The sequence below is a fragment of the Octopus bimaculoides genome, chromosome 6 (assembly GCF_001194135.2).
Source record: "Octopus bimaculoides isolate UCB-OBI-ISO-001 chromosome 6, ASM119413v2, whole genome shotgun sequence".
Lineage (NCBI taxonomy): Eukaryota > Metazoa > Mollusca > Cephalopoda > Octopoda > Octopodidae > Octopus > Octopus bimaculoides.
The window spans coordinates 22571350-22580535 of record NC_068986.1 but is presented as its reverse complement, the minus strand read 5'-3'; the positions used below and the strand labels follow the sequence as shown (position 1 = coordinate 22580535).

Sequence of the window (9186 nt, the reverse complement as noted above, 5' to 3'; positions counted from 1 at the left end):
TTGATAGATGAAAACTGAAAGAAGCCAGTCGTGTGTGTGTGTGTGTTTATCCCCCACCACCACCATCGCTTGACAACTGATGCTGGTGTGTTTACATCCCCATAACTTAGCGGTTTGGTAAAATAAACCAATGGAATAAGTACTAGGCTTACAAAGAGTAAGTCCTGGGGTTGATTTGTTTGACAAAGGGTGGTGCTCCAGCATGGCTGCAGTCAAATGACTGAAGCAAATAAAAGAATATTAATGTGTCAATCTGGTAGAATTATCAGCATGCCAGACAAAATACAAAGCAGCATTTCATTTGTTTTTACATTCAGAGTTCAAACTCTGCCTTTCATCCTTTCAGGGTTGATGAAATAAGTATCAGTTGAGTACTGGGGTCGAAGTAATTGACCAGCCCCCTTCCCTAAAATGTCAGGCCTTGTACCTATAGTAGGAAGTATTACTATTAATTTAAAGCTACATTTAATACTTTTATTGTAAATAACATCATTAATGTTATTTCTCCTTTGCTGAGGCTTTTTCATAGCTGGATTTTCTATGTGGAGCATGCCTTTGCTTATCTCCAACCTCAGTTTCTAGACATGAGTGGTCCTGAGACCAAGGCCTCTACTACGATTTTTAAGAAATGTGGTGGAAAACTAGCTCAGGAAGGCAAGGTCGCTACTCCCTGAGACCCCTTTCAAAGCCCCACTATCACCAAGGAAAATGTGGAGGGGACAGGTGGAGGAGGAGATTGGGAAGGTTGGTTTGAGAAGGGAGGATGCCCAAAACCGGGTGAGATGGTGAGGGAGGTTGCTATAGCATTGAGGTAGATCCAGCCACCCCTGTTAACAGAGAAAAAAATCCACTGGATTCAAAATGATGGATGATGATTATTGTAGCTGCTTTTGTGATTAATTAACATTTAACACTGACAACTTTATTCTACAGCATATCTGAATAGCATAAATGTTTATCTCAAATTCATTGTATGACCTTACATTTAACTGCAGAGCAATGGCCTACATTACACTATCTTGTATTTGAAGATGCTATAGTCCAGAAAACAAAATAGAAATTATTTAGCTAAGTTGTTACTAAGGGGTTTATACTACTTGCCCTGCGTGAGAATTGAGTGCCTTGTCTTTGGCAGTATAATTTATTATCCGTTCTTTTCTTTCTATGGTTGGAACTTATTGTCTTTGTATTTATTTACTTTCCATCATTATATCTTTAATTACTCCTCCCCATCCTTACAAACTCCTACAAGTATATTCTCTTTTCTCTCTTGTTTTTATCAGGGGTTTTTCCATTTTGTTTTTTTGTTGGTTTTCTTTGTTTTTTTCTGTGGTTATCTGTGGCATATGCAGTCTACACTGGGGTAAATTTGAAACAATCAATGTATTTTGCTTGTAATGAATGAAGAGAGTATATATCTGCATAACTTGTTATATAACCACTTGAATCATGCATATTAAATATCAGTAATTGGTTTTTGTTATCATTAAAATATGAGATTTGTGTGCGACAATCTAACCTATTTTTGCTTCATTAAAAGTTACAATGCATCATGGGAATAGAAGAGGAATGTTAAGTTAACCCTTTAGCATTTAAACTGGCCTAAACTTTTCTACCTATTTATGTTCATACTGGCCAGATCTGGCCTCTTACACTTACCTAAAAATGTCATTCTAAAAGTAAGCAATCACATCAATGAAATCTCAAAGCTACAAGATAATGCATGATTAATTCAAATCAACATGAATATATAAACATTGCATTTACCAGAGTAATCTGAATGCTAAAGGGTTAAACATATTCCGGAACATCTAGCAACGTGTACTTCACCAAAGCATACTACTGAATGTATGTGTGTACACACACATATACATTGTATTTGATAGCATATAAGACATACTTTCTCGTTTTTTTTATCAAACAAAATATCTCCCAACCACTAAAAAAAACAAAAAAACACCCCAGATCCTATATGTAAAGTTGAGCCTCCCATAGCTAATTCTGCCCATCCTAACGCACTTTTTCTAAATATATACATCTGAAATTGTGATGCATCTTTTATGCCATCAAATACAGTATGTATGTGCGCACACTCACACACACTCATATAGTTATCAAATATGCTTCACCTGCTTACCACCTTCATTTTTCACAATATTTTTTTTATTCAATAATAGTTAATACAACCTTACTTTATGGCTGAGTCTGGGCATGAAATTCCAAATTGCTAATGAGGTCAACAGAAAGCCAATTTCAGCCATTAATTAAAAGAAAAGATAAAATAGCCAATCAGAGAAACTGTCGGATGTTACTAAACATTCATATCCAATTTATAGGTGCAGGCGTGGCTGTATGGTAAGAAGCTTGCTTCCCAACCACATGGTTCCGGGTTCAGTCCCACTGTGTGGCACATTGGGTGAGTGTCTTCTACTATAGCCTCGGGTTGACCAATGGTAGACGAAAACTGAAAGAAGCCCGTCATGTATTCTTTTGTTTCAGTCATTGTGACTAAAAAGTCCAGGAGAGCTCAAGTGAAGAGGATGGTGTCTTTCCTCAATCCTTTTAGCCTCATTTACCATGCAACCTCTTTCACCATAGCCACTTGACAGAGGAAAACTCACTTCCTGTCCTGCCTTGTTAAATTTGGGTCATGGCGTGATTCTCACAATGGACTTGGTTGATAGGTTTGTCCTACATGTAACAACAATTGTTTCACATAACTCCACAAGTCAGCAATGCTAAGACGCTGCACAAGTACAGGCATTACAGTTTCATTGCTTTGCACACATCACAGGCAGTCCTGCCTGGTGGCACTTACATACTTGTAGGGTTTATCTTGAACTGGCACTGCTCCTCAGTCACATTATTAGGATAGGGATTTCTGGACGTTATCTGTGGTAGTTCCCAGTCCAAGAGTCCTCCAATACAGACCAGTTAGTCCATCTTTGTCAACACCCAAAGTGTCCTCAAGAATATCGTCCCTCTTACACCCCAATATATCTCGATATATTGCTAAGATAGAACTTCTACCAACTGTATTACCTGATTGAGAGAAGGTGATGAATGCCTAACAACAATCCAGGTGCCAGGTACCCAATCTTGATCTTTTCTTGACTTAGGACTGCAGCTCCATCAAAGAGATAAGCTGCAAAGACATATCTTACACTGGCTCACTGTCCAGGAAAATCTGTAGGTAGTCTCAACTCATGTCTGCACATCAATAGTCACAACATGCCTAAGCCCACCTTCCAAAGGGCACTGGCAACAGATAAACTACCTGACTAGTGGAATGTGTCCTTTTACAGGAAGTGAAAAGTAGACACTCCAGTCTGGACAAACATGGACTGGGACAAGATACAATAGTCAGGTGGCAAGTTATAATGGAGGCAATGTAGACATTCACCATTTCTTTAACCTTTCAGGGATAGTTTCCTCTCAACCCATTTCCAAGTGAGGTCAGCCACCCCACTTCTAATCTCATTCCAGTTCCTGTCTATCCGGAGGTTCAGACCAAGCTCGACTTCAAGCAATTTAACCAGTCCACCTGACCAGTGACTATGGTATTCAATGGCATATACTTACCAAGCTACAAGCACCCACAAACTTATTCAGATCTACCTTTGCTCCTGCCATCAACTTGTATTCATTTAAAATGGAACTGAGTACCTGAACTTCCATGGTGACTGACACCATTACAGTGATGTTATCCAACACAACTCTTCTATATCCCAACTCAAAAGGGATGTCCCTCAAGAGTTCTAGCTTCTGCAGCAATGACTCAAGAGCCAGTGTGTTTTAAGAGATTAAAGAGGACACTTCTGACAGATTGAGCATACAATATGAAACAATTCCATGAGATGGCCATTTAGTTTGACCATTGAACAAGCACCACCGTGAATTACTGTAATCCAACCACTGGAAACAGATCCAAAAGTGGATGCTTTTACGACTGCTGCCAAATAGCAATAGTCAAACCTATTGAAGGTTTTTGACTGATCCAAACTCATCAGGGACCCACCAACACCAGATCTGTTACCTGTTCCTGCTACGATATATTGCATGAAGTGGAGGTTATTGTAGATGTATTTAACAGAGTAATGGGCTAGAAATTGTCTATAATATCCCCTTTGTTGACATCCTTTCTTATTAGCACTAATACAACCCAGTTCACAGAATGAGGAATTCTCTAGCTTTGCTACCAGTTGTGATAGTTGCCAAGAGGTTGCCAAACAGATCAGGCATATAACCATAAAACTCAGAGGGCAGATCACCCAAACTGGGTGATTTGTTTTACATAATAATACTAAACAAAGATTGTGTAACAAACACTGGCATGACAATATAGTTAAGAAACTCACTTTCCAACTAAATAGCTTCAGGTTTAACTCCACTGTAAGTCATCTTGGGCAAGTATCTTCAAAAGTTTTCTGAGTTTTAATAGATGGAAACTGTGGACGCTGCCAGTTTGACTTAATCTTTTCTTATTTCTTTACTTATCTTAACATCACTTGGCCCAATGGGCGCCTTTAGCAGATTCTACTCCATTCAAAACAGGTCTGCAGTTTGAAGTTAACTTCCTACTGCACGTATCAATGGCCCTGTAAATGACTAGAGATACTATCTTCCTTTCCTTCACTAAGTATGAGGTAAAATATAATACATATTATAAAAATACGTTTTACGAACACACACATTAAATCCTAAAATAGTTCTGATCGAGATCGAGTTGACCTATGGTCAAAAGTGCTCCGGCCATGACCATTCAACATTTAGTACATCGAGGATTACACACCCCAGTGTTTCCTTTCTTTTTTATGACATTGGGATGTGATTTGAGGGAGACTTGGCTGTTATTTCTAGTAGGTCGAATGACGTCCATGTAGAGGTACCATATTAGGTTGTTATGCGTATAAATTAAAAAGAATGTTTGCTAACGAAGAATAAGTTTACTTCCATTTGGTCGATTAGTTAATGAAGATGACAAGAATGATGATAATGATAGTTATTTTGTTTCTTTCTTCTGCTTTTTTTTTTTGTCGTGTGTATTTCCACTTCCCTTTCGTCATTAAAACCAGCAACAAGAATGATTTATTTTGACCAGACACAAAATTATATGGTAGGGTAGCATTGCCCAGTATTCCACAACAGGATAGTGTTACATACAATGACATTAAAATTCATGTAGGTTGAGGAAGAATGAGAACTAAAAGGAGAGGGGAAGGGATTTTAACAGCTAGCGGTGATCGCATTGTACGAAATAAGTTTTGAGGATAGTGTTTGGGGAAGGGCGTCCAATGATATTTTTAACTGTGGGAATGCAAACGAATGCAATGACCAGATCGTAAATGTATGACGAAATCTTTTGTCAAACAGTTTTAAGGAGATAATCGAGAATGTAAAACCCTATTGTTGACTGAGCAGAAACTAGTTCGACGTGGAGCTTGTTCTGTTGATTTTTATATCTTGCCAAGATCAGTATTGTCTTTCATCCCATCGAGGGTCCAGAAAAAGAGTATCAATGATATATAGGAACGATTCAATCGATAAAAGTTATATAAGGTCGGCTTAGGTAGACTGTCTCGTAAATAAAACTGCGGGAGTTAGAAATTACATCGGCAAAAGAATTTAAATGTTCAAATTCGATTTGGACATCGTTTGCATTACTGCAATTAAAATACCGTTAATACTTCTTTTAATATCGAGGATGGACTCCCAGAGTCTACTCTCGAAAATTATTTCGCATATACGATAGCTGTTATAATCCATTCCTCCTCCTTTGGTTATCTCTTCGAATATGGAATTCACACTATTTTCTACTATATAATTTTGTCTATTGAAAAATTAAATATACCATCTTTGATGCTAGTTTTAATAAGGAAATTAAATCAAATAAAAACGTCGTGTTTTTAGAGAAATGGAATTACGCGCCTGACAAGAGAGGTCAAAATAACAATCATCATCATTATTAACAAAAGCGGCCACCAGCGAATAAACTTACATTAACATCAAAGCAACAAAACCCAAAACAAACAGACGAATGTGACATGATGTTGTAAAAACAACATCGTACGTGTGAGTGTGACCATTTAATCTTTATGTCAGGGTTGGAAACGAAATGTGTCAGCATGTGCCAAACACCACGTAAATCCCTAAGATTACATTACATCTAAAATTCAATTCCATTAGCACTGGAGTCGATGTAATCAGCTAGCCTACTCCCCACAAATTTCAGGTCTTGTGCCTATAGAAGGATTATTATTATTATTATTCCTGAAACTCTCTGGCCAAGTGCCTAAGAAATCATTATTACGACTACAATCATCACGCCGTCGAATAGTGGTAAGCACCAGGTGAGACAAGTCGATTTTTGATACCTGACTGGAACCGTTTGGTTGGGAAAGGCATGAATTTTACATTTCTCAACCCAATAAACCCGTGACTGTGAGCTTACGTTAGGAATTTTTACGACTTGTAAAAAAAATTATATACATTTTAGAAATCCTTATAGTAAATCTTCCACCGATTTTTGTTTTGCTTTATTTCATTAATACTCTTGGCATGAAAGTCACAACTCCTCGTGTACGAAACAATATAACTAAGAAATTAGCTCTGCTATCCAAAGTCGGCGCTGTGTTGTTCCGAGTTCAAATCATTCCATTTTGCCTACATCTTTCTCGAGTTGCTAAAACAACATGGATATTCTGGAGTTTGTAAATTAGTAATATTACCTTAGCATATAATAAAAAAAAAAGAAAAGAAAACTTCATTATCAACGCACAAACCGAAATTCTGTATTTGCAGGGATAACAACAGCTGAGACAGATTAAAGTCGGCACTTAACTAACGTTTTATCCGAATACACAATATCATTCGTTTTTAAATATCTATAAATCTCACGTAGACACAACCACGCGTGTAACAATCATCAGTGTGTGTGTGTATGTATTACATACATATGTGTGTGTAAACCAGATGTTGGCTCAGTAAATGCTATATATGAGCGTGGGTGTTTCAGATAGAGCATGAGTCAAGGTGAAAATTTCATAAAATGGTCAGTGGAATAAAAATCATTTTTATTTCATATGCTAATCAAAATGACAAGTGAAAAAAATAACAATCATTGCAAATGTCTATATCCATATATGTATATGTGTAAGTATGTGTGTGTGTTTATATATTTACATATACTCTAAGGTGCACCGGATTTATGTTTTTTTACTATATATATATATATATATATATATATATATATATAGTGTGTGTGTGTGTGTGCTCTGTTGAGTTATTGTCGGTAAACATCTTCAATAAAAAAATCCACATAAAATCTTGATGTCAAAAATTTAACTATCTCAAACTGGAGTCAACTACAAACGTTCATTTACTAACATATATAATCTATATATCTGCTGATTTTTTGGTAGAGATTTTTTTCGGCATTTTAAAGAAAGGTAATCTTGTAAAATTCTACATATAATGTAATTATCGAAAACAATCTTTAAATTCGTTAATACATGGTATTAGAACACTTAAATGATCGTTTAAAAATACTAGGTTTAACATTTTTTTTTTTTTATAATTTATGACTTGTTAATTGTTAATCTGATCGCTATAATCCGAGATCAGAAAGACTGTTGGTTCTTGTTATGATTACTGATTTCAGATGATTGAACTAAAAATAATAAGTTAAGCTGTATTTAGACATGTACATGTCTATTGAAAGATTCACGAACACGCACTACATATATAGAGGGAAATGTCAAAAACAGATGAAAGTTGGAATGTTTAAAATATTTGTAACTGAATCGAACTGCAAAGTAAACAAAATAATAATAATACAACACGAAATATGTGATAACTTTCACAAACAGATTGCGTAATTTTCGATTATTATCATCAGCCTACACTTAAAAAGAAAGTTAAAAAGAAAGTCATTCTCAACACGAAGTCTTTCTCGATTCGGCTGTAAACACAAACACATAAATATATCTCCACTTCCGCGCTACACGTAGACTGAAAATCAGTAATTTTGCCTGAGCCAAATTCCAATTGAACAAAAATCAAATCAGAAAAACGTAATTTTTTTCTTAAATCATTCCACCTACTTCAGCCAAAAAAAAAAAAAAAAACAGCAACCAAATACTTTCAGATAAGAAAGCATGATTTGTGATGAGAGAGAAATGACGAAGTACACTGCTGTATAATGACAAGTACGGTTTAACATTTTTTTAAATTATAATTTATTAGTTGTTACTTGTTAATCTGATCGCTATAATCCGAGATCAGAAAGACTGTTGGTCCTTGTTTATGATTGCTGATTTCAGATGATTGAACTAAAAATAATAAGTTAAGCTGTATTTAGATATGTACATGTCTATTGAAAGATTCACCAACACACACTACATATATAGAGGGAAAAGATTAATCATTAAATACTTTAAAACGAATCGAAGTGATAGAGGTTAAAGCAATGTTAAGAAATGTTCCCTCATGACCACAGGCAGCTGCTGTTAATCGAGTCGCCCACTCTATAGGACATTGACAATATAATAAAGAAAAAATAATAATAAAAAGTTCAAACCTGAGGTATCAATGTTATAAGGTTCAGAGTGTATAAAGGAAGACCTGTCGCATTAAGAATGGTAATAGGGTAAAGGTGTCCACAGTGATCTCTCCAGCTGTTTCTAGATTCATACAGGTGCCACTGTTTATTTGTTTGTTTGTTTTTATTTCTCTTTCATACGCTTTTTTTTTAAAGTCCCGTTTGTCTAAAAAGAAATTCAAGAAGGAGTATGTAAATGAGTGTACAAGCAACTTGCTGGTGGAAGATTTATGTTTCGTAGCTTCTGTAAATAGCTGCCGTCTATATTTCCCAAGATTCTAACACGTCAGTAATTGCAGTTTAGAAATAGAGCTTCGCTAGACGTTCTGTGGAAGAATTAAAACTGACATTTACACTCTCAGTACATCAGTGATGGAATTGCTGTTAAGTTCTACTTCTTCATCACTGACGGTCATGTGATTAATTACGTCATTACTTTCAAAGGAAATAGTTTGTTTTTTTCATACAGTGAATAAATATTTTACCAGTAATATATTAACAACTTTTATAAATATTTTGTCGCTTTTATAGTGTCAACATTCGATTTTTTAACTTAACAAGAAGAATGTTTAATTGAAACGTTTTAA

General features: G+C 35.7%; 1 protein-coding gene across 3 annotated transcripts in view; it reads right to left on the bottom strand.

Annotated features, from left to right (window-relative positions):
- LOC106883192 (E3 ubiquitin-protein ligase Su(dx)) overlaps nt 1-9137 on the bottom strand; it is a 152256-nt gene extending 143119 nt beyond the window's left edge. For all 3 annotated transcript variants that reach the window (XM_052968641.1, XM_052968642.1, XM_052968643.1), the window contains exon 1: nt 8579-9137. The gene's annotated coding sequence lies outside the window, so the exon portion shown is untranslated. The remainder of the gene's footprint in view (nt 1-8578) is intronic.
- Between the last annotated feature and the right edge of the window lie 49 nt (nt 9138-9186).